Raw genomic sequence first — 27,539 nt, 5'->3', positions numbered from 1 at the left:
TTATATATTCTCTTGTACATTTATTTCTTAACCAATAGTTACAATATGGTCAGGTCTAGATCCAGAGAGCTTAAAATCTTCCTATTTTGAAGTTCCTTTCCAACCATCCACCCAAGTCTGGCACTAAGCCTTCAAGAGCATCCAGATATGAGGGATTTACACAGACTTCATTAGCCCAAAACTAGAAACATTTTAAGTTTTCAGTTGTTCTGTGTAAACTAGATAAAATTGGCTGCAAACAAGAAAGTGTTTTGATGAAACAAAAGCTCAGATAGGAAGCTTTTATTCTGTTGCTACTTTGCATGCTGAAACCACATCTTGGGGTGTAGAACTGTTAAGACTGTCAATATGTGGAGGAAGTTCTGGCAGTTCATATCAGCTTAAGATTTGGCCTAAAATGCAGTTATCCCTGTGTTTAGTGCCACATTCAGATCATAAAGGCTGCATTTGGCTTTAGGCTGTTTTTTGTTTGTTTGTTTTTATCTCCTTGTATTTCTCCTACAACATACCTGGTAAACAAAATTGAGGTAAAATTTCCAAAATCAATTGGACTGAAATCAATTGCTTCACCAAAACTGATGTGTTGTTGATGTATAGTCCCCAGACTACACCTACTTGCTAACACCAGAAAACTGTAGGTGCAAGGCCAATTTGTTCCCTTTTCTAAAGCCTAAATCATGTAGGTGCTGTGTTTGATGAGGCAGCATGTGTCCTTCTGTTGGCATCACGCTCTGCTGGTCTCATGCTGATTCTGGCTGCCTACAAAATCAACATTTCTGTTTAAGCTGGCACTCTATGCATGCACAGGATGCTACAGACTTCTTAGCTTTTCCAATTTCCGTAGCAGTAACACTGTGAAATCCCACACAAGACAGAGCTATTGTCCTGACAGAAGCTGCACAAATAAACCTATAAGTGAGGTTGATCCTTTTTCCATGCAGCTTGAAGGGAAGCCAAAAGGCAACACACAGAATGATGCCACCAATGTGTAAGTGGCAAAAGAAAGGTGAAGCATGATTTCAGGAAACGTATTTAACCACCTTCCTACCCGTGCAAGACATCAGTGTTTTGGAAGCACTGTGGCAGAGATAGCAAACTGCTTAATCTGTATTATGTGCATCTGGTGTATAAGCAGGGAGGTTTTCCTTGAGAACAGTGTTTCAGTTTCTTCACAGATCACTTTGCTGAGATACAGACTGAACTGGCAGTTCTCTTGTTAGCAGAGTTGTCCCTGGAGGGACAAAATATGACTGTTCTTTTCTTGAGTTTTTGGCAGTGTCATGGCAAGTTTTTGGTAAAGTTATGGCAAGTATTCAGACTACGGCATGTACGGCAGAGCTAGGGCCTCCTGGCATCAGACAGGCCATCTGAGTGCCAGCATACCCACTTCTGAGCATTTTTAATACTATTAAAGTTTTTTTAAAACAAACAAACAAACAAACAAACAAGCAAACAACCAGCTTGTTACACTTGTCTTTCTCCTATAGACTCTTCTGGTAGAGATGAGCAGGGGCACTTCTGGGGCCAGAGAGGGAAATAGTTAATAACTGACGGTTAACAGGAAAATATGTAAGTAATCTCAGGGGTGAGGAGGTGAAAAGAGTAAGACAGAGTGATAAATCTCCAAGATTTTGTAGCAGAACTCTTCTGTACTTCTACTATAATTTGCTACTCCTGCTGAGGTGAAACTGCAGGTAAAAGTTGCTTTTTGATCAGGTAATTAGATCTGGAGAACACCCAGTCACAATTATTTCTTGTAGTTTTGTCTGCTTGTACCCCCTGAGAAAAGGCATCTGGCTTAAATGTGTCATTATATATGAACTGTGCATTTTGAATGCCCACCCTGGTGCTGCTGCTGCATCTGCTGGGTCTTCCTTATCACAGGCAAACAAGCAGCATTTACTCTGGGAAGACAGAGAGCACCAGTGGGAGGTCTTTACAACTATGTAGATTAAAAAGAGGATGTAGATTAAACACAGCAAAAGTTCAAACTAAGCAGAAGTGACTCAATTGCCCTCACCCTCTGCTGAAGCAGCAAAGACTGCTCCTTAGCCCACACTGACTGCTCTCTGGCTCTCAGACCCTGGGGGACGCAGCTCTTATAAGAAATGGCAATTACCCTATTGGGACTGGTGTGAGCATCCAAATATAGGCATCTGAAAGAGATGAGTTCATGTGCGGTCCTTCTATCATCAAGTCTGGCTCTGTTGTTAAGATTCTCCTTGATAAAAATACATACGACATTTTGTTTCCTAGACACAGTATTAAGCCCTAAAACCCAGTAATGCCTTTACTAATTTTAGCTGGTTTTAAAACAGAACTGAGCAGTTCCACATTAGTGTTTTGAACAGTCAAAGTACATTAGTCCCAGTTTTGTTTATTGTTTTGCACTCTAATAAAAGAAATTATTTCATGTGTGTTTAAGTGCCATGATTTAAAAACTTTTCTAAAGCAAATATCTTTACTGTTCATGTAAGAGTTTTTAAAAATAATCTTTGTGGTTTTAAGAAGTTATTGGAACAGTCAAAATCTGGCATACAGGCAGGGGAGATTGCTCATAAAATAAGATTATCTGCATAAACTATCTGTCTTTGACTGAAATGTGTACTGATTAACTAATACTTTTTGGCTAAATCCTTCTCATCATGATGAGAAAATGTCTTCCAGGAAGAAAGAAATATAAAAGCAAGTAGGAAGATAATAACTCTGTGCATGCTAGAAATCCTTTCCAGTATTTTTCTAATGAGCATGGAGTCCATACTTAGGGACTTGTGCGCATTCTGCTGTTCAGGGCCTATAGAATGCAATGTCACTAACTTTGGCCTTCAGCCTAGATCAAATTAATGGTCAGCAAGATTAACGATGGCTTTCACATCCCTCCCTGTGGAAGAGAGGCTGCAAATTTCTTACTTCTCAATTTGTTATGAAAGTATCTTCTCTGAAAACAGAGCTACAGGCAATATCACTTGTAATGATAGATTTCATGAAATCATAAGAATATGTGGAAGAAAAAAAATCACATTCACTCCACACACTTCTTGTCTGATGTCCTAAAAATAGGCAAAGGATTCATTATCTTCTTACCAGTGAGCTTTAGCATCCCCGGGTACAAATGCACTTTACTGGGTAACTGCACTCTGTTCATTTCTTCAGGCTGGGACCTGTGAGAAGTAAATGATCAAGCTGGTCACTGATCTTCCCTTTTACTCCACATCCCTCACCATTCCTTTTCACCCATGCATCTCTATGTTGAAGAAGCCTTCTAGAGAAGGAATAAACTGATCTTTTTACTAAAAACTTTCATTTTCTATAGAGAAAAGAATGGATAGAGAAATGTGTGCTGGTTTTATGCAATAGCTGCTATTTAATTGTTCAGCTTCAAAAAATTTAATTAACGTAGTTTATGTTTGGAAGTCACTCATTTCTAATGTATTTGTATAGTGAAACAGATATCTTCTAACTTATTTTATCAGGCAGTCTTATAGCAGCTACTTGCTTTTTCTATTGTGTATCAATAATATTCTAATTTTATTTTACAATCAATCACTTCAGATGGATGTAGAAGCTAATCATTCTTAAGAACTTTACTGAAAAAATGAGAAAAAGCAGTGCAGAATAACACTTTTGCCAGACTTTTGAAGGGTTCTCTGGGATAATTTAAAACAAACAAACAAACAAAAGCCACCACCACCGATAAATAAATAAATAAATAAAAATCCTGATTATAGTTGACTGTGAGTTTTCCAGACCAACGAAATTATAAATGCAACATGTTAGTGCATAAAAAAAAAAAAAAAAAGTCATGACAGAAAATTCGCTAACAAAATATGTGTTAATATATACCACTGTATTCATAAATTTTAATAGAAATATTTATCACAGCAAGAACGGTTAAGGAATTCTGTAGGCTTTCTGCCACTGTAGTAAGATGAATGATGAATCTGATGCAATGCAAGGTTTTTTAATAATTTATTGGATCATGAGTTATGGTTTTATTCAATTGAAAATTATTAGATGGGTTTGCCCCAGGCAGTGAGCATGGTATATGGAAAAGGAAAATAGATTAAGCAAACACTCTGTGAGTTTAATCATTTCATACAGGGCAGCAGATAAAGACACTGACAGATTTGTCATTAATTCAGCAGACATTTTTACCTCCACACAACATAATCACAAGATGGGAGTTGTCATGAAGGTCTGAAAGTGTAATGTTCATAATGAATAGTCTGCATAATCTGTTATTTTCACACAAATGATTTATTTTCTCCATGAAAAGGGACAAGGGATGGAACAGAGGATAGAAGGTCTCTTTCAAGAATTGTGACATAAAAAATTTTTCTTCATCCCAAATTCTGATATCCATTTCTGATTGAACAGTGCCATTCAACATAATGCTACCTGGTGGTGATCTTCCCTTATAGAAAATGGAATGAATTGCCACTTCAGCACATTGTCTGCATTCTGGTGATGCTCTCAACACATCAAAAGTATTCATCCATTTTTTATCAAGAACCACTATCACTGGCTTCCCACTCAAAGCCCTGCCTATAAGATGCAGTCAAATCTATTTTGCTATAACAACTATTAAGCTTCTTTGACAATAGAGAGATCTGAACCACAGTAGAATAAGCTGTTCTTCTGTGCTCTTCAAATAAAATTATGATCTTTCAGAGAAAATAAGTGCAGGCAGAGGCCAAGGTGGTAAATCTTTTATGTTAAAAGATTGATCTTGACATCTATAAACAATTTAGAAACTCCCTATAAATCACTACTAAATCATGAAGTTAGCTGGCAAACCCTCTGTTTACCAAGAGAGTACTTAAAATATGGAAACTTGATTTTTTTTTAAATCTTATAATCACATAATATATATATTATTTAACTAATGATTATAGAGGACTACAGCTTTAAGTCATCAAGAAATCCAGTTCTGCATTGAAATGAAAGCCTTTCTATTATTACTGCTGTTATGAGAAAAATATCAGTTAGGTAACCAGTCAGAGTAGGAATCTACAGAGTGTGAGACAGTAGTCTAGTCATAATTCACACATATTACACTCACAATTCCAGAAAAAAATGATATTCCCAAGATTGCAAGTTAATCATAGACAAGTTTGGATATGCCAAAATGAAGACTATCCTTTTCCACATGTGCAATTTCAGGCTCAAATTCTAAGGACTTAGAAATTGGAGTATCTTCATCAGAGGTGCCAAAGAGTCGTGACACTTTATAACACTTGGACAGCTGGTCAAAGTCTGTAAATGTTTGTCCTCAGAAACCATTTTTATAGGAGCCCCGCTGTACTGAAGATGAATATTAAAGTGCTTAATGTGTCCAGTGGCTACATCCTTTCAGCAGTGTGTGAATCTATTAATACCAGACATCATCTTTTCTATTCTACAGGTATGAATTTCCAGGGGAAAATCTTGATGTCAATAACAGCATGTGGGAACTTCTAACTTCGACTAGATTTATGTGTGTGCCATATGACATCATAAAACTCATTTTTTAACAGTGGGTGAAACAGCTATGGATCTTTCCAGCATACAGTTTTCTGTTTCTCTTAGTCACTCCCCTAGTCAAGAAAAGGCTGAGCATTGTCACCAATTTCATTTGTAGCTACAGCTGTTCATACTTAATAATTTTTAAAAGTATGCATCTGAAACTACTTTTCTAGAAAGAAGCAAACACACAGTTCATGAAACAACAATTTACCTTTCACAGCTTCTCTGGGTTACATAGGGAGTGTTTGAGCATCCCAAAGTTACTATTGAATTCTCCTAGGCACTACTCAGCTACTGAAACTGCAAATTACCATATATTTTTTTCTCATTTTCCTGTGGAAACTTCTAACAGCTTTGCTAATGCATCATTTTATGTGTAACTCTGACATTTCCTGGATAGTGGCTCATTCTATAGGTTTCAACACAGCATGCAGACCACCTGAGTGTGTCATGGAATTACAAATTCTGTGGACCAGGATGTAGGAATTGCATCACACCTATGACAGGGGAAAAAAGGTGGATTCTCTGTGTGGCCAGAAAAATGTACTTTATTTTCTTTAAAATGGTATCATTGAGGAGCCTCCAATCCCAACTGAGTACTTTGTTCTTAAGCAAATAAAGAAGAGGAGTTTGGTTTTTGGTCATCCTGGATATGTATCATTTGCATATGTTAGGCATTCTGTAGATGAGCAGCAGTTATGACCAGTTATGACTATGACATACTATTCTTATGAAAAATATTAATAACCTATAAGGGTATGAATATTTTTGTTTTCAAATTTTGCTTTATTGAATGGTTTAGTTTGGTTCTTTTTTTTTTCAGAATCATCAAAGAAACGTTAAGTTATTAACTACTCTCATCTTCCCCTCCCATCAGACTAGACGGTATCTTAGACAGAACTATAATGTAGTATTTGAACCTCTTTGAGCCTTTAAACTCCAGCCTTCTTTTCCTTCTGAAGTGCTGTAACAAAACTGGCAAGGAATTTGCAGATGGAAGAGAATTGAGTCACAGGAAAAGACAATGTCACTGTGTTTTCCATTAAGAATGGATGTAAGGTTTCTACACTCTGAACCTCAGAATTGTTAATGAACATTTCAAGAGCGTGTAAGCTACTTAATGACTCTATAAATCACATTTTCCATTCCATATCAACAGCAGTTGCTGCAAGACTGTGTGGGTATAAAGAAAGGGAATATACCACCCATAATGAGAAAAAAAAAAAAAAAAAATCAGCATTTGTCTAAATTAAAGCAGCCCTGGAGAAAAATGTATACTTTTAACCCGTTGGAGAAGAAACCATAGCAACAATGACAATAATAACAAAGACAATAATAATGCTAATAATAGTAATGATTATATGCAAGCTTTATTCAGAACTTAAAATTTTCTTATTTTCTCCCCTTGCTGTGTTTTCTTTGTTGTTTTTGTTTTCCTTTTAAAAAAAGGGGTTTCCAGAATAAAACTTTCATATTAGTATAAATTCCTGTTAATTTATTGCAGTAGTTGATGATATTTTAATTTCATATGGAACTGTGTAAATGTTAGTTTTCATTCTGTTACTTTTTGTGTGTGTATGTTGTTTGAAATCTACTTTTTTTGGCTAAAGGAGGGGGGAAGGGAATTGTACAAAAGTGCCCAGAGCTAGTAAATGGGGAAGGTAAGATAGAATGCAATGTGGCAGCTTAAATTTGCTGCTGCTGTGCATATGAAGTAAAATGGTCATTAACATTACTCAGTGAGGAGACTTGCATAAAATAATTAAATGAACCCTAAGGATGCCTGTCAAACTGTCATATATTCACAAGCAAGAAAGTCACTGAGTAAAGCTGTCAGTCAGGGTTTGACATTCTGAAATTCTTCAAAAAGTGTTAGGCATTCAAAACTCTGCTAGTAATAAACCTTGCAATAGTAAGATAAGCTGACCTTCCACAGCCTCAGGACTCTTTTGCAAATGACACTGCAATATGACTCGGTACCCTTACATTTGGAAGAATCTAGTTCATTTTCTTTTATATATATGATCAAGGAAAACTCAAAGACATGCTCTACTTTTGCCTGCAGTAAACATGCTTATTTTCCAATTTGTAAATCAGTGAAAATTGGCTTTCAGTGAACGACAGTACTTATTGACCAGTTTGTGTAAATCAAGTTAAGATAGATGTAAGCTATGGTAATCTACAGCAGAAAAAGATCTAGCTGACTCTTTTTTTTTTCTCTTGTTTAATAGACAAATAAATGTGATAGTGTTAACAGCTATAGAAGACAGTTTTGCCATTGGTGCTGGATGCTTCACTTTAGCAAATCAAGTACTCACTGGAATTAAGGTCACTTGTAGTAATTACCTTAAACAAATGATCAAAAAATAGTTGCTGTCTAATCTAGCATATTATCACCGTCATTTCTAAAGCACCTATTAACAATAGTATCTTTGTGCCAACTGTGCAAATTTAGAATTGTTAAAGATAATAAAAAAACTACTGCTCCTGGCTCTTCTTAAAGGTATATACATCTATTCTTTGTTCGTCGCATGTCTCTCCCTTTTTATTTATATTTTTTTTTCTTCTGTTCCCCTCTCTTGCTCTAGCTCTTCTATTTTATTTGCTAGATTTGTTAATTTGATAAGGCTCTTAAAAGAAATATGTTAAACATTATAGACAGGAGAAAAAAAATATGTTTCCAATTAGATAGTATTCTTTCTAATAATAAATTTAAAAGGAGTTTGGAGGAGACAAAAGTTTTTTTGGATATTTGAAGAAAGCCAAAGGTCAACCCATGCCAAGACACTTTGTCTCAGATGACTTTGTAAATCTAAAAGATAAAAGGTCAGGGTCTAAGCCAGAACCAGTCACTTGACCTCTTTTTGTAGTTTCTGAGAGAAAGTAGCATCTATAAAGCATCAGTCAATTCATCCTGATCAATTTGTCTAAAACAGGTCAAAAATAATTCTGGAAGATGTCTCTTCCTTTCCACTGAGCATGAAAAAGCCTTAGATAAGCATTATAGATTCAGTTGTCTATATACAATGTAGGCATCAGAAGCTGGCTGATTTTAAACACACCCTTTGTGATTGCTTTGTGTTCAGCAGGTTAGGACAGTGATTAAATCTGTGTTCATTTCTCATCCTTAGGCAGACGTTTTCTTACTTTGTTTATATCTAAAACTGCTGAACTGATTTTCTTCAGTCTTATCTTCTCATCATTTGGAACGTCTTCAACTTTAAGGTATCCCTTATTAAAGAAGCTGTATAATTTAATTAATCATTGACATTTAATTAATGAAAACTTTCTAGAAAACCCTTAACAGTCTATGATTAGTGGATTTGTTCCTCCCTGCAGGTAAATGTACACATAGAAATTCAAGTACAAAGAACAGTTTGAAAATATGGACAGGTACAATTTTTAAACAACAGGGTTAATAGTCATAGTCTCAAATTTATTGTGCCTCTCTTCAGAAATTCATGTTTGAGGGATCCAGTTATTAAAGGTCACTTTCAAAAATGTGGAGACCAGTGATTGTCCAGGATGACAGCAAAATTATGTCAAAGCAAATGTTAAAATCCAGATGTCTCAACTAACAGAAAATTGGAGTATTAATGCACAGGTCACATAATGCACAGTATATTTGCTTTCGGGTCTTACTAAATGAACACCTTACAAGTGAGTTGAATCAGTGAACATATGCATATCACTGCATAATCTGTGTCCTTTTATGTGATATTTGCATAAATATTTCATCCTAAGACCATGTGTATCAGAGGGAAGGGTGAAGACCTTTACAAGGGAGTTCTAATAAAATATCAGTGCAATATCAGCTAAATAGACTGGTGACTGGTCCATTTAGGTCTTGTCTGTTACTACATAATTCAACAGCATTTTGGGACATGAAAAAAACAAAAGTAAACAAGCACTAATGGTTGGTGTTTCTGTCCATAACATAGTATTTACTACTGAATTAGAAAAGTGATCACAGTCACTCCTGTCTTACTTTCTGAAAATATCTTGACCTTCTAACATCAGTGTTTAGCATATCACCACTTGAAAAAGGTAGTAAATTGTTTTCTGAAACTTTACATCTCATCTCTACAGAAATTTGACTATTTCTATATCAGCAATGTTTCAATATAAGCTGTTTGCATTCCTTTGCAACTAAAGCGTGGGGTTTAGTTCACAGTGCTCTCCCTAGGAGATTTTAGTGTCTATCATCTCAATAAATCCATGTTTCCTAGCCAGTAAACAAGAACTGCATTTTTTTCTTGCTGAAATAATCACTTTTGGAGAATGAGATTTCAGTTTGTTGTAGTTCTTTTAGCCTGTGGCTATTTTCTCTCAGTCATTATAACTCTAACTTAAGTTTGAGTAGTTATTTATGCACAAGTATCTTTCTAGTCTAATCCATTTTCAAACCATTTTTCACCAGCAGTCAAGTTTACCTAGTAGAAAACAATGAAAAACATGTTGCTTTAAGCACTGGTGAGTTTTCTATTACATCCCTCATTAAAACAGAATTAAAAATAGAGAACATTATAGGTATATGTGCTGGTATGTTAAAAGCCCTACAAATATATTTTTCAAATACTCAAACTGGTGATTCTTGATTTCCTCAGCTGTTGTTGGTCATCTGGATTTTCAGGATATGATAGCACCTGACCTCTACAATCATCTTTTTTTTTCTTCTTTTTTTTTTTTTTTTTTTAATAATTAAATTTGAACATATACAGTAAAAGGTCTTGGTAAGCTCAAGGTATAAACTGGCACTATGGAACGGTTACAAAGAAGCAAAAATCAACTACCAGAACAAATGCTGTGCTCTGCTATAATATGATGATACACTTGATAAATTTTCTCTGTGTTTATAACCTGCTCTTTGGTAAAGTTCCAAAAAATTACAACAGTGAAATAAAAAAAAAAACAATTCCAATTCCTTTTAAGTTTCAATAATGAATTGATTTGAATTGCCACTTAGCCCAAAAATTCTCTGATATACACTCAGTTTCTTTGTTTAGTTTGTGTGTGTTTGTGATGCTGCACAACAGCCTAAAATCTGACAGTTATTGTCCCCTGAGCAGGAGGAATGTACCTTGATGGGAGTAACTTATCAAAGGGAGTTTGCCTCTAATCTCAGCAGCTGCACGACTGGTCTCTAAAATCAAGCTTCAAAGCTGAAGCAAGATTGCAAACCCCAGAAAATGGCTGTGAAACAATAACATACATAAAACATTAACTTTATTGTGCAAAACAATAAGGATAATGAAATCAGAGAAACAGGCAAAGGCACTCAGAGTGGTGCAGCCTCAGTGTGGATTCAGCACCTGCTTCATAGATTTTTTAAAATACTAAGGTTAAAGTCATATCTCAGGATTCATGGTTCCAAAAAACAGCAATTGACAATGGCAACTCCATATTTTTGCAAGCATGTTTGTTTTTCCCAGGAATAGTCAGCACATCGACTATTTAAATCAAAATAATTCTATGCTTAGTCTCCACTCATACAGACTAACTCCAGCAGTAATAAAAGACATTGAGAGAGGATATGCTTTGGGTTTCTTTCATTAACATTCCCATTAAAATCTGTTTATCTCTCTCTTTTATTTATTTTCTTATATCACAATTCCTTTTCCATGTATTTCTTATCTTTCCCTCACTTTACATTTTTTTGCACGTTTGTTTCATCACACTCCCTCTATACCTCTCCACCCTGCTTTACTTCTCTCTCATTGTCTGTCTTTTTGGGAATCTCCCTCTCCATATAGCACATTAGTTCATTTTCTCTTACTCTGAACCCAGCGAAAACCCTTCTGTGTCACAGAGTAGAATGCTGACTACAGCACTGAGAAAATTACAAACAAAACTTTGAAGGTAGAAGAGCAAAAGAGGCTTTTATGTCATTAATTAGGAAGCTAGGTGAGTCACTTTGTTTCAGAAGATTCTACATGGCTGCATCAGGCTTTCAGCTCTGTGTCTATACACTCAGTTTTCAAGAAAATTAAGATACTCTTTTAGAAGACATTTATTTATATGTTGGGTTGTACCATATAATATTTTGTCATCATTCTTCATTTTCACTGTGTTCTGGAAATTGAATTGCTGCTTTGATAAAAAAGTACTTTGAACTTATAGGTCACTTTCAGCTTCTAAACTCAAAGTTATTGAAAACTGATAAATTGTTTTACTGACATTCATTACTGAAAGATTCAAAACATTTTACAGACATACACACTTCATCATACTTTCAAGTGAAAATCTTGGAGTTTAATAAAAAGATCTAGAATTAAAGTGATGACACTTTCAACCTGCTCTTGCAATGATTACTCCTTTGAAATTTATACCATTGTAAAATTTCAAGATTTCTGAGAACTTTTGCTTGGAGGTCATACAGAAAGCAGGGCTGCTATTTAAAGACTTCCACAAGAGGGTTGTGGGAAGACAGAAAGAGGTAGATGGCAACACTCCTCATGTATATACTGGCCATCAGAAGTGATGTCCATGGCATGAAAACAAAACTGCACCCTTTCAAAAACAGATTTTCTCCTCTGAGAGAACTAGAGAAATGTGGTGTGTTTCAGAAATTACAAACTGATGAGGGACCTGTGGCAGAAATGTAAAAATACTGAACCAAACTTTTGAACAAACAGCAGAATCCCTTTATAGAGCACTGTATCTGCCATAAAATCCCAGTATTTTCAACAGAAAATGTGATTTCTGTTTTTCTGTATTCCTATATTTGCATCTATCCCATATTGCCTCAAAGCACTTTTTGCTAAGGAAACAGAGTGCAGTCACTACATAATACAGCAAGAGAGATCAGAGAGGATATTTTGATATCCCAGTGGCAAGAGGCATCCCTTGCAGGCAGTCTATCGACCATTCCACCTTTATTTTTACATGCATGATAACAAATTCTTTCAAGGCATACTAAATGTTCAAAGGAAAATGACAAACTAATTAGCTAAATAGTATTTTTTACTTTCGCAGAAGCTTCCAAACATTACCTTCTGAGTTGTCTGCAATGAATGCTTGAGAGAAAAGGACCTGATAGTTATACAGGGCCTTTAACTTAATCTCTTTATCCAGTATCTAGTAAATTGTCACACCTAAATATGTATAAAATATCTGTTCATTTTGGAACCGTTGCACTTTCCATACACAGTGCATAAAAAATAATATCAATCACCTTAGTATGCAAAAAATATCTATTTAAAAGTAGAATTAATGAAGTAACCTGAATAATTAACAGAAAACTTTAAAGAAGGAAGAGGGAAGTACAACAAAGGAACAGACAAACTGTGATGAAAGACATGGGAAATTTACCTATAGTTTGTTACTAACCCCCAGTTACATAGTATGTGAAGTACCAACAACTTTCTGTAAAATAAACAGGCAAGGCAAAGGGAGGAGATTTTTAAGAAAATATTCATCCAGGTTCTTTTATGGTCTGTAAAGACTACCAACGATATGAAATTTAATTTCCTGTGAAGGGAATATTTTTTGTCTGAATTTGCTATAATGGTAGAATTACAGATGGGACATACCTTAAATGAGTGGTAAGGATGGAAAGAGACAGTATAATTTAAAACTAGCTAAACTGTGTTTTTCAGTTGGAGAAGCCTAAACAGATGTGACTGATTTCAGTTGTATTTTAAATAATCAAGACTATGGGGAAAAAAAGAATGAAAAAAAATCATAATTTTCCTTGCCAGAAGAGCCCCCAGAGGGTCTGAACCGTAATTTCTGTAGTCTTTTAAAAATGACTTATGTTTACTGGGAAACTATCATGGGAGATAGTAACCTTTACATCTTTGAGACTGTCTGTCTAGAGAGGTTTTAAAGTTTTACACAATCCAATAACTATTTGAAGACTTTTGGACAAGAAACGATGACTTTTACCATCTTTGGAGAAGTAAAAATGATCTGCAAAGTCATATTTACACAGTGAGATAAAAAAGCCCTGTTTGTGAAATTTACTGTTGTTGAACCACAGAAACGGTAACAATGCATGTCCTGAAGAAAGGTTGTTCTTTTTCATGACACAGCACATTTGTCTTCTGAATATACAAAAGGAATAGAAGATCCAATTTTCATATAGGCAGTGGATCCACAAAGGAAAAACCTATGGGACAAAAATAGTGGTAGTACATACTGGGCAATAAACATGGGAGGTAATAATTATTTTAATTAATATGAGAAGAATTGAATAAAAATTCTAACAGCTGCCTTTTTTAAGCTTTTTATGCATGTTTCTAATAGAAAAGAAATTGGGCAGTTTATTCCTTTGATAAACTGAAGAGAGGTAGGAAGTAATACCAGAAGCAGCTTTGTAGTCAAGTCAATCAACAGATGTAAACTAGATACATTAAGAAAATTAGGAGGTCATACCTCATATATAACTTCAATTTAGAAAGAAACACAAATTTTAAGCACAGATTTTTCTAATTGAAATCAAACAATCAAACAAAAACTTTCAGAAGGCAAAATGTCCCTATGGTGAAAAGTATCATACTTAAAAAATAGCCAATAGGTGAATCATTAAAAAAAAAAAGGTTTACCCAACAAATAAAATATTAGTTTTCCTAAAATAAATTTCAAGATCCATTACTCTTGCAAAGATCAGAAGGGTCGTAATAAAAACAGTGAGACATACTTAACTGCCATTTCACTGTTGTGACCCTTTATACAATATATGGGGAGAATTAGACACTGTAATTAAGATCAAATCCTGAAACCAGTGGATTCAATAAAATCAGCACTCACCTGACCACACCTAAGACTGATCTTTAAAGTTACCTGTCTCTCTAAAAGACTTCATACTTTCATCCTGTCAGGATTGGGAGTCTTTTAATTGTTTACCTATAATTGGGTGTCTTCTCTAAAGTTTCAAACCAGATCCATCCTGTCTTTTCCAAAGGACAGTCTACATGGATGCTGCTAATTTTACTCAAGCTTAAGAGCTAGGTTTCAACAGTTACTTCACAAAATACTTCATGACCAGAATATGAAAGTTCTGAACTGAACAAGTGATTCAGTTTACACTGAAAAAAAGAATGAAGTCTGAAGAAGTAGGAATAAGGTGGTTTTGTGGGATGGGTGATATTTCTGCTGAAGTGATGAAGTTTTGCATACATTACTTAAGACATTCATTTTAAAGCAGTTCTTAATGGAACTGTAGCTTTTCCTCCAGTTTGAAGTTCAAGCAGTGCTGGGGAGCTGTTCCAGGCTCAGCAGGTTTCAGGTCTTTTTCCTCTTGTATTCAAGTGTGATGTCCACAAAACTCAGTAGAAAGGAAAGGCCCACATTGATAAAAAAATTTAGACTTCGACAGCTCTAGAGACAACAGAATATCAAGCAAACAATGGAAAAAAAAACCACTTCAACATCATAGAATGATACAGTGCAATAAAAATGTTTCAATTTTAAAAACAAATTCATTGAATATTTAATTGATTTAATCAACATACTGTTGGATAGACTATTTCTCTAGAAGCTGAACCTACATATTTAAGGGACTGTTACTACTTGTCATCTCTTCTTTAAAAGCAAATGAACATATGTGCACTACTGTTACAAATTTATATAGGCTAGAAGATTGCTAAAGACGTTTGGCTAAATTTGAAGCTTACAGCAGGAGAAGAAAAAATGAACACTTCTGTTTAACAGTAAACACATTTACAAGAATAACAGGAAAGTTTTACAAGTCTCTGGTTACAGATGGGCTAGATCACAAATACCTTCTGCTTTTTTGTATCCATAGGGAACAAAAAGACTATGCACTTTCTCTGATCCTCTACATTCTGTTGTAAACTAAGTTAATTACAGAGACAAAAGTATCAGTCACTTAGAGACAAAGAACCAGGGGAAGAAACAAGGAGTGCCACGGACCATGAACTACTATAAATAGGTCAGCATTAGGGAACACTCCTAAGTTCTCAAAACTGAATAAAAGTCCTTTTCTAACCCCAATTCTTTACAAAAAAAAAGTGAAAATCTATTGTGCCTTCACTGTGTCTGGGTTTCCAAAGAAATGTAAGAGCATAGGTGAAATGCAGAAAACATTTCAAAATCATAACATGATATAGTGCAATAAGAGTGCTGCACTTTTAAAAGAAGTTTTCACTGAATATTTTCTCATATAATCACCAAGTGCTAAGTAAAAGATTTTCTTTCTCCACAAGATGAATCTCAATATTTAAGCCAGGGATATTAGGCAAGCTCTGGTTAAATTCCCAACATGAATGGCTGAGAAACTGAGTATGGACTGTGAAATATAGAACTGGATAGCTGAGTTGAGAAGGATGTAAAGATATGGAAGACAGAAAAGTATTTTCATCTGTTCATCCCTAATCCTATGATGTCTTTCTCTTGCTGGGATTGGAGACACAATTTTGGGATCTTATGCTTCTACAGCTAGAAATTCTTGGAGGTGCCACTAAATTAGGTATTATTTTGTACTGACTTCAAGCATCGCCAGACCCAAATATGCGAACAGCATGTTGTTGCAATAATTTTTCCCTTCTCTGTATTCTTCATTTGAGGAAAAGAAAGTTCTCAAAGATGGTTTTTATCAAGAGACAAGGTTAATGCTTCATTCCTTTTTCTGCAAAAGACCTTAATGAATGATCACTATATGTTTCCAAGTTACAAAACAAACATTTTTCTCAAACAGCTTCTGCAAGTAGGATGGTAGGCAATGGATCAAAAAAATCTGCTCAATGATAATCTGCGCTAAAGTGGACTCAAGTAAATTATTTCACACATCCTATAAATTGTGTGAGCTTGCTTGTCTTTCTAACACTAAGTTATTTTCCTCTGTGAGGTATCCAGGTGCTTTCGTGGCACTATGGGATTTTCTGGGACTACTTATGACATCCACCATGATTCAGCATCCTTAAGGATACTGCAGTTTGGCCCGAATTTAAAGAATTCATGGTCTGCCATTTTCTTGTACCAGAGATGGAAAAAAACCCTTGCAGTGTAAGAAAAAGAGATGGGAGGCAAAATAGAACTATTTTTGCCAAGTTGTTTTCTCAGAAAAATGGTCCTTGACTTTAAGACAGTGAAAAGAGTGTACCTTTGTTCTTTCTTTTCTATATGATATTTATGCATTTTAGATTTCAAAATCCTGTGTTAAGTGTTTTAAGTGCATCTTCTAATGTTTTTTTTCTTGATAAGAAAACTTCTTGAAGATTGCAAATTAGATAATAAACCACTGTGTGCAGACACATGCAAAAAAAAAAACCCAACAAAACAAAAATGTGGTAGCATTTGGAAGTGCTGGAACAGGCCATATTGCATATTAATACATGGATTCACTTGTTGAAAACAATTATGAAATTTCAAGGATGAACTGCATATGCTACTTTGCACCATATATATATTTTTTACAGTAATGATAACTTACTTTCATATGAATGTAGCTACTTTCTGCAAAAAGTTTCTAACATTGTTCTTTCCAAATATAAAAGATTTAATACAATGGATCTATGTATGTCTGTGCATAATACGTATGTGTAACTATAAATATATACACAAATGTGAAGAAGATGAAGTTATCAAGCTGGAATGCAGAATAACAAACTGAGTTCACTATGATGGATAGCACAGATTTATCCACTCAGTTTTCATCTTACATACACCTAGACTGATTAATTATTACTGTAGTAAACTTGAATTCTATTTGCTTTGTTCATGAAGGCTGGGGGTGTAATTACACCATTGTAGAGAAAAAGCATTAAAATTATATTATATTTCAGTTACAAGTTTAATAGAATTCATTACGTTTAAAAACAGAGTTACAAAATCACAGAAAACCCCTGAGAAAACATTTCTACCCCCAAAATTTCCCATATTTTTATCTTTTAAAGGCTTAATTGTATAATCAATGCATAACTAGAGAACAAATATTAAAATAGTATGTTTTAGACTGATTCTCATAGATTTCCATCATAGTACTTGGTCTCATGTTGAAAGCAAGACACGATGATAGTAGAAATATTTGGGAATCCAGTCTTCTAGATGTACATTCCAGATTTTTCTACTTTGACACTCAAACCAACCATACTGACATGAATTTCAACTGATTTTCAACAAGAATAGCACTGAGATTCTTTCAGTGGGAGGTGGGAACAGAGAGACAGAAACAGTTCTATGAAATGCTATCATTCTTGTCTGCTGAGCATGTCAAAGGTATCACAACCAGCATGTACTACATTTAAATTGTCAGAGAGATGAAGAGGCATATTAGCTGATGGGATATGACCTTATGAAGCAAAGAATCAAACATAATGGCAGCTAAAGCCTTGTCTCAATAGGTTTTTAACTTCATTCAGTAACACAGTAATGAGCAATACACAAGCACTCTTATGAAGTTAAGAGCTAACAAATTGAGAAGAAGCCTCAGTCTTTAATCTCCTGTGTATAAACCCTGTTTTATAGATTCTCTTGCAATCATTTAATGAAGGATACATATTAAGCTTAATTTAAGTAACCATTGTAACTGACAGAATTTGATATTTATACCATATTTAAAGCAAATAACTTTCTTCTCACTAAATGTATTCCTGTCTCATTCTCCAGAATATGTTTCTATAAATCTTAATTAAAACTTTTCTAAAAAAGAAAAATTAAGCAGCAGAAGCCAGACTTCTAGAAATCAAATATTTCTGAAAGCAAATAAAATGAATTTTAGAAAAAAAAAAAGACAGTTGATTTCAGTTCTTTATTAGATTTCTTCTGCTTTAACTCTTCGCTCAAAAATAAATCTTGTAGAAAATAGCTGTTTGTAGAACAACAATATCTGTGTACAGAGACAATGTTTATAGAAACAAAGGCTTAACTTATTTGGTGTCGACATTTTTAATTTAAATATCTAGATTATATGATAAAGATATACAACATGAATTCCTTTTATAGAAACTGTAAATTTAGAAAGAAGGAAGAAGTCAGGTTCAATATATTCTGTCTACTTATACACTTGAATGTGCCAGACATATATATTTGTCAATTTCTTTCTATAACTTTATTTATTTTTTTATTTTTTTTTAATTTCCCCTTGAAGATTTAAGTATATTTGGGAGAAATGTTCTACTTTTCTTTCAGAGGCAGAGGTTTTGGTGCTGGATGTTAGAGAAGGTTGCCTTTCTGCGGTGATTAAAGTTCTTTCCATGTACATGGAAGATTTGTAATAAAATATTATAGATATTTTAATATTTTTTTTTAGTGCTAAAAGAGGAGAAGAAAGAAGGAGAGCTAGATGGTGGAGTATGCACTGATGTGTTTGAAAGCCCATATGCCTGAGAAATGAGATGCCATCCAGAGGGACCCAGGCAAGCTCAAGAAGTGGGCCTTCGTGAACCTCATGAGGTTCAGCAAGGCCAAGTGCAAGGTCCTGCACCCAGATTAGGGCAACCCCCAGTATCAATTCGGGATGAAGGGACTGACAATAGCCCTGTGGAGAGGGAATGGAGAGTACTGGTGGATGAAAGATTTGACATGAGCTGGTAATGTGCACTTGCAGCCCAAAAGGCCAGTCATATTTTGGGCTGCATCAAAAAGAGCATAGCCAGCAAGTTGAGTGAGGTGATCCTGCCCCTCCACTCCACTCTGGTGAGACCCCATCTGTAGTACTGTGTCCAGCTCTGGAACCCTCAGTACACGGAAGACATAGACATGTTGGAGAGGGTTCAGGGAAGGCCACAAAAATTATCGGAAGTATGGAACACCTCTCCTGTGAAGACCGGCTGAGAGAGTTGGGGTTGTTTAGCCTGAAGAAGATAAGGCTTCAGGGAGACCTTACTGCAGCCTTTCAGTACTTAAAAGGGGCCTATAAGAAAGATGGGGGTAGACTTTTTAGCAGAGCATGTTTCGACAGGACAAGGGGTAGTGGTTTTAAACTAGAAGAGCATAGATTTAGATTAGATATAAGGAAGAATTTTTTTACAATGAGGTTGCTAAAATATTGGCACAGGTTGCCCAGATTGGTAGTAGATGCCCCATCCCTGGAAACATTTGAAGTCAGGATGGACAGGGGTCTGAGCACTCTGATCTAGTTGAACATGTCCCCGCTTATTGCAAGTGGGTTGGACTAGCTGACCTTTGAAGGTCCCTTCCAACCCAAACTATTCTATGATTTTATAAGTTCTAAAATCTTCGATGGTTCAGACACCATAAACTCAGTCTTCCAAATAAACAGGCAGCTGATATGCTTAAAACTTTCAAAGAAAGGAGGTTTCATTAGTGGTTCAATTTTTTGTTGTTGTTGTTATGCTTCTTTGGGTTTTACCATTTGTTAAAATGGGGATATTAAAAAGTCTCTTCTATCATGTATTCCATTATGAAATACACATAACTGTAACTCTTACGTTCTGCACAATATAGTCAGGTAAGTGTTCCAGACATTTCTCAGGAACATGTAGAATTAGTGTAGATAAGTCACTTTGTATCTCTTTACTAATTACTCAATAACTGTACCCTGTGTTCTAGTATTCTTTTTTATTAAAGACCAGGACATGGAGGTTGATAGGTAAGAATTGCAGCTTACGCAGACCTCACTTCTGAAACATGCCTTGAACTAGGAATTTGGACAACATGTTATCACAGTAAACACTGATAAAATATTGTAGTTCAGTGCAGAAAACTCTGAAAAAACAGTATAAAACAGTGAAACAAACAGGTTGAAGGACTCCTGATTTTTCTTAACCTATTCAGTATCTAGTGTCTAAAGATGGCAAGTTGTGAAAAAGGCTTGGAACTTTAAAAGAAAAAAATATCACTATATACTAATTATTCAGATTTTTAAAATTGGCTCCCTGAATCCAACTTAAGGAGCATATATTTTTTCCTTACCCATCTGGTACTCTGACATTAGCTCACTGAATGCCCAGTGAGATCAACAGACTTAATTAGAAAATAAATAGACTGTTAATCGACAAACTGATTTGGAATTCTAACAAAAAAGACAGGACTGCAGTAAAACTATATCCTTCAAAAAATAGAAGTCATAAAGTTTTAATCTTTTCAGTGTTGATAAGAACTCTAATTGCTTTCAAATCGAGTGGTGGTTTTTTTTTTTTTTGGTCAGTGAGTCAGTACTAAAAAGAACACAGTAAAAATGCAGATCCAACCAAAATCACACTTTATGCAGATGAAATATTTTAAAATTGTAAAAACAGCACATACAGTAGCTGCAAACTCCACACTTTTTAGCTTTCTTGTCTCACAATACTTTTGACTAAACAAATACAGTTAAGCACTAAGAAAATTAGTCTTTAAGCTACAAAATTATAAAAGTGGACTGAAAGTTTCTCATTACCATTATTCTTATTGAAAAAAGTCCAATGCATATATCTTTACTTTGCCCGTGAAGTCCTCCTCCTGAAGGTACAGCTCTGAAGGGCTGCATGCAATACTAGAAATGATATGATGAAGAAAGTTCATCCAATTTCCGTCAAATGACTTGCACTGAGACAAGTGGAAGTCAAATTACCTCAAAACCACAACACCCAAAAAACACAGTTAACTGAATGTAACTTGCTAATTAACTCTTCTGAGCTCTTACTTGCAGAGAGGCAGCAGTGGAGTTTGAATTTGTCAAAAGATTTCTCTGAAGAGAAATGACATGCTCTGGGGCAGGAAGAGGATGCTATGTGAAGTATTTATCAATAAGAGACTGGCTATCACAATGAATAGAGAGTTTGTTGTGCCACAGAAAGTATAAATCACACATGAATCTCATATATTTAGAACTTTACCATGATCAGCATTCAGTCTCTAGTTAATTATAACACCAAATGCTACATTTCTCTTAATATTAAACTTTTTTTTTGATAATTTCTTTTTGTTTGTACTTGGTACAACAACTTGTATCTATACCTCGCAATCACCACAGAAAGTGATGTATTACCTTCCGTGGCTTGCATGCTATCATGATGTGTTGAGAACTTTTCAATCAGGACTGCTCAAAGCAGAATATCAGAGGTGCACAGTATGAACTCAAGTCCTGTGAGATAGAAGAGATAACTGTTAAAGTTTGATAATCATATATCTAGCAATCTTGAGTTGCGTTACAAGTGCATAATGGAACAAAAGTTGTTTCAGCAGATATACATATCCCAGTATCAATAAGAGATAAAACAAAATATGTGATATTCCCCCTTATGTGTTTCTGTATTAAAGAAACAAGGATACCACTGTTCTGATATTAACTTCTAAGAATATCCAGGAGGATTATACCTATCTATCACCTCTCTTCTAGCTGTCTGGACCACAAACCACCCATATTTTACAAAGACCAAATGAGATCAACAGGCAGCTCAGAATTAGTACTTAAAGTCTAGGATTTTACTGTGATTTTTTGCCATGACTGCTAGCAGTCATTTCAATTTATCTACTGACTATGAAATACTACTTTGTGTATAGTACTCCTTTAGAAGCTAAAATGTAAGTGATATGATGGCAGAAGGAGATTAAAAGTGGGAGATGTACTCAAGTAGTGCATTTCCAGGAAGCATGTAAATTAGTTCAGAAAGGGACTTGTTCAATTCAGATGCTGAACACAGGTGCTGAAATACTGAGCCTATATATTTTGCATAGTCATTGGAGAGAGATACCAGTTATGAGACCAAGCTAGAAACATTACCTTATCTGGGTACAATTACTTAATTTGGATATAAAACCTGTTTTGCTAGATTGTCCCTCTCCTCTGACTCAGGAACACAATGCCATGAAAACAGATTTTTACCTTATTGTTCTGATCTGGGGCGGTTTTTGTTTGGTTTTGGTTTTGTGTGGCAGTATTTTGTTGTTGTTGTTAATTATTTGTTTGGTTTGGTTTGGTTTCTTTTTCACGTGCAATTATGTAAAAAGCAGGTGTAATACACTGTGGAGACTTTGAACGTGAAAGTTCCTGCTTCACAGAGAAGGGTGGTCAGACTGTAGTTCAATATGTAATACTGTCTTTTATGTGTTGATTTCTTCTATTTTGAGTCTTCTTTAAGATTAGGTTAAGTAATAGTTGTAAGGCTAGCATAAAGTATGGCTTTGTAAAAATATATTTTTATATATGAATTAGTCAAGTGTTAGCCAATGAGTTTGTCAGGGAAGAAAACTTACAGTCTTGGACAAAAAGAAAAAAGGTATTTCTATACAAAGCTAAAGAATTGTCATTATGCATGTAGATAAATACATTATTTTCTGGAAATTGGCATCAGAGTAATGGGACTCAAGCAGATGGAAGAAATTTTAGTTGGGTTGTGTGTGATATTCTGATATAGGAACTAAATAAAATACTGCATTATGTTTAAAGCAATAAAGTCTGCTTAAACATATTATGGGGGACCAGTTTCTTCTGTGCCTACATCAATCACCCTCAGGGACACTCAATAAGAATCAATTTATCTATTATTAATAAGTCAAACCATTTACCCGCAGATCTCTCATAAAACCTTGTTGTACAAAACAGTATTATGAGAAGGAACAAGCATCTTGCACAAACTGCAGCTGACCTGCTGATGGTGTTTGATCTGTTGTTTCTGTAATTCGGTGTGTTGTCACCTGTGAATCTATACCTAAGAGTGACTGAACCTGTCTACTGTGTTCTATGCACTACCTGGCTGAGTGTTAACAACAGAAATGTTTGTAGTGATGGTGCGTTAGAGTAAGTATTTTCATTACTTGAAGCTGAAAGGAAAAGGGAAGGGAAGGGAAGGGAAGGGAAGGGAAGGGAAGGGAAGGGAAGGGAAGGGAAGGGAAGGGAAGGGAAGGGAAGGGAAGGGAAGGGAAGGGAAGGGAAGGGAAGGGAAGGGAAGGGAAGGGAAGGGAAGGGAAGGGAAGGGAAGGGAAGGGAAGGGAAGGGAAGGGAAGGGAAGGGAAGGGAAGGGAAGGGAAGGGAAGGGAAGGGAAGGGAAGGGAAGGGAAGGGAAGGGAAGGGAAGGAAAGGGAAGGGAAGAAGGGAAAACTTTATTGAGTACCTTCTGTAAATGAATTTGAAACGAGTGAGAGGGAGAATCAAAAGAAGCTTAAAATTCATGGAATGATATAAAGACAGTTTATTAGGTGGTCACCCTTGAAAGCTGGTCTTGCAATTAAACAGATGAGAGATGTTCTTTATTAATGTTTTCCCTTCCCAAAAGGGAAAGGGAAAGAAGAAAAGGAATACAGATTTGTGGGCTGAAAAATTAAAACAGTTTTGATAAAACAATAGCAATGAAAAAGAGCATAACAGTATTAATAACATTACCAATACTACTGCTAATAGTAGAAATAAAGAAATATACACAAACCTAAAATTTAGCTACCGCTGATAATGATCATGGAATTGCACATCACCATGGTGCTCACTGCTGATGATGTGAAGCAGGCACGAGGAAGTTCTGGACCAGACTTGGCAGCAGATGGGAACTGGATTCAGGAACGCATAGGTAAGGATAGAAGGCGGAAGAATGGGTGGAGTCCTTCATGGACACCAGCCATTAAAAAAAGAAAAAAAAAAACAAAAAACCACAAAACTACCGTAACCCCTCCATTTTAAACTGAGTATCATATGTATGGGGTGGAATACTTCATTGGTCAATTTTTTGCTCAGTGGTTCTGAATACCATTCCTACCATTACCTTAGTAACAACTGTAAACATCAAGTATCACTCATTCGAAGAGCAGACACCAAGTGAAAAAGTCTAGTCAACTTCAAAAAGTGCAGTTACTTAGAAGAAACTTAACTGAGAGCAAAAATTACTGAAAGAAGAGTTGGTTCTGTCCTAGTCAAAATCAGGCCATAGGTAAAGGAAAAGCTGCACACACAAAAAAAAATAAGGATCAATTCATTAATTCCCATCAGCAGGCAGCTATTCCACCACTTCCTGGAAAACAGGGTTCCACCATGTGTAACACCGTAACCATAAACATCCCTCTTTTCTCCTCTTTTCCCACAGTTTTTATTGCTGAGCATGAGATCATAAGGCGTATTATCCCTTTGGTCATCTCTGATAAACTGTCCTGGCTGCATTTTCCCATCTTCTTGTGCACCCCAAGCCTGCTCACTGGCGTGACAGAGTGCATCAGATATTGGGACACTCCTAACAAATTCAAGGGGAAGGCAGAGTGGTTCTAAAGCAAGGAACCTCAAACTTCAGCTCAGCAGAAGTGGTGAAATAACTGTCATATCCCCTTTGTGATTTTCATCACAATGGATATAACTGAGTGCTGTTGACACTGACCATAGTGCCACAGTGCTTCATGATACTGTGACGCACTTTTGGCAGACTCTTCTACAAAAAGGATTCCAAAGAACATTCTTTAAATCATCCGCATTGGATACACTCTAAAATAATCAATTTCTCCTTTCTGTGAGTTATTTGAAGATTGTCTATCCATCAAGTGCAAAACTACCATACACAATGAAAATATCTGTCAAAAAAAAAATTCTATATGGAACTGGATAATATGTCTAAACCATACTACAGAAATAAAACAATATATTTCCTTTCCACCCATCATCAAGTTGGAAGCAGGGAGGGGTGTAATTTACTGCTTACTTCAAAAGCATCTCTGCCAAAATCTTTGCAGACAGAGTACAGTGTGAACTTGTGTTGTTATGAATCATTTATCAGCATAGGTAGGATCTGCAGAGGTAACAATACATTAATGAGTAACAGCTCAAATACTAGAGTCAGGTCCTTATCTTTGTGCTTGCTGATGCTCCAGACAGCAGCAACAGTTATATTTGTCTTTCTGAATCTAAGTCCCTACTCAATTCTAAGATTTGCTGTAAAACCCGTCTACAATGTACAGCATTATGGAACAGAACCATACACTCTTTTCTTAGAGCCTTAAGATTTTAAGTGCACTTCTTAAATCCTTTTCTGAAGAAGGAAAGTCATTCATGGATCAGACCTGAAGTACTACGACAACAGATTCATTAAACGTTTTGTTCGTTAGTGCTTATAAATCATCAGTAATTTGATGAGTCTAACTAGTACAGTAACAGAGTTTTGCTAGTTAACCTGGAGTATCTGACCTAGATATATTTCAGAGCCCACTACTCAAGAGGCCATCCAATCAAATAAAACTGCTTTAACATGTGTTTTGTCTTTTAGTCCTAGGAAATTAATGGGATCATTTAGAGCTGAAATATCTGAAAGGCAATGAAACTATATCATTCAAGTCCTCATCCCAAATGATAGGTTTATGATTTTGCTATCCTGTAGAAGTGTCAGAGGCAGCAAAGACAGGCTTGTCTGACTGAACAAGTGAGCACCTGAGTCATCTTTCTGACAACCGATTGTAGGCATAGAAAAAGCAGTACAGCAATGACAGAAAGCCAATCTCCTAACAATCCCTTTGCAGCTGCAGAGCATCGTGCAAATATTTAGAAAAAAAAACCACAACAAAATCATATTAAGGATAATAAATATGCTTTCATTCCACTTCACAGTTGGTAAATTATTAACAGCCTAACTTTTCCAGATGATGTGCGTGTGCAGGGGAGCTTCACTAGCTTTCAAGACTCAGTAAACTCACTTCCTGGCAGAGACCTCCAGTTGCCATCCCCTGGTACCTGAGAACCATAACTCAACAGGATAACTGTCACAGCAGAGGACTAAAGGACACTTAAAATATGCCATTAATTAACAAGTCCTTGTGTGGTGCAATAAAAGCACTCTTTGCAGTGACTGGAGGAAGAATTTAGCTTTTTTTGTTTGGTTGGTTGTTTTCTTTTGTTATGCAGTCTTTTGATCAATTGAGTTATAAGGGAATTAAATATTCAAGCCAACCAGACTCCAACATGGACCCTGAAGACTCTTACCTGTGTCAAATACATAACTTATAATGTCAGAGCAAAGGCTTTACTCATGTGAGTGGAAGATTATCTGCCGCTAATCTCAGCAACTAGTAACTGTCTATTTGAAACAGTGAATGTTTTTATTAGCTAGCAAAATGTTAAACATAACAGATGATGTCCACAAAACAGTAAATATGCTGGAGGTTAGATATTAAAAAATTCTTCTTCACTTTTTTTGGATTTAAAAGTCTTTATTTATATTATCAGAAATCACTGCTGACCATGAATGCAATGATAACAGGGGGGTAACGAAACAAAATATTTTCAGAAGTTGTTTGTTGCAAGTCAGGTAGTAGCTTTCTCTACGACGTGCAACACTATGAAGTTCAACAAACTATAAACATGTTTCCCTTTGACACTCATGCTGACATCAGTTACTAAAATATCAGTGTAAAATAGTTTACAGAATCATTGTCCAATAGATATTACACTATTTCAGCATAAAATAAGTTTGAAAGTGAGTTTTGGTTCAGTATCAATTAAGCCCTTATTTGTTTTGTGGGATTTTGTTGTTGTTTGTTTGTTTGTTTTTCTTAAAATAAACAGTGCAGTTATCGTATTTTTCTGAAAAAAAAAAATCTTCTTTTGATAGTATTCAATATTCAACATTTCAACCTCTTTTTTACAGCTGTGCATGGCCTTTGGAAGAAATGGCAAATGATTTTCACTGGCATGATTTCACCTTCAAAATCAAACTGTTACATCAGATTATGTGGAGATAGACGGCTGGCTGTCAACTGTGTGCTAAACACTCTGCAGTTCAGTCTCCTAACTGATTTTTCTGCAGGAGCTCACCTTTTAAATAAGGCAATAGATGAGATAAAGCCTTAAGGAACCTTGCTAGTAACACCTTTAGGGAGAAAAGCTAACAACTTGCAATTAATTCATTTGAAACCACTCAAGAATAAAGCCAACAGAAAACAAGTTTAGTAACACCCTGTGAAAAAAATGCCACATATAGTAACCGATGAGTGAGGTAAACATGATTTCTAGTCTTCATAGAGAATATCCTTCCAGAAGATGAACATTTGCCAGTACATTCAGTGCAGGCAGCATGACCTGTCTATCAATATTTAGGCAACTAAGGCTACAAAAGCATTAAATTAAGATGCATATTTTTGAGACATGACAATGCAACTACAGGTAGTGCAACCTTAACCAAAAAGGGTTATATGCATCACAAAGAAAGACTTCATTTTTTATG

The sequence above is a fragment of the Columba livia genome, chromosome 2 (genome assembly GCF_036013475.1).
Source record: "Columba livia isolate bColLiv1 breed racing homer chromosome 2, bColLiv1.pat.W.v2, whole genome shotgun sequence".
Lineage (NCBI taxonomy): Eukaryota > Metazoa > Chordata > Aves > Columbiformes > Columbidae > Columba > Columba livia.
Note: the sequence above shows the minus strand (reverse complement) of the source record.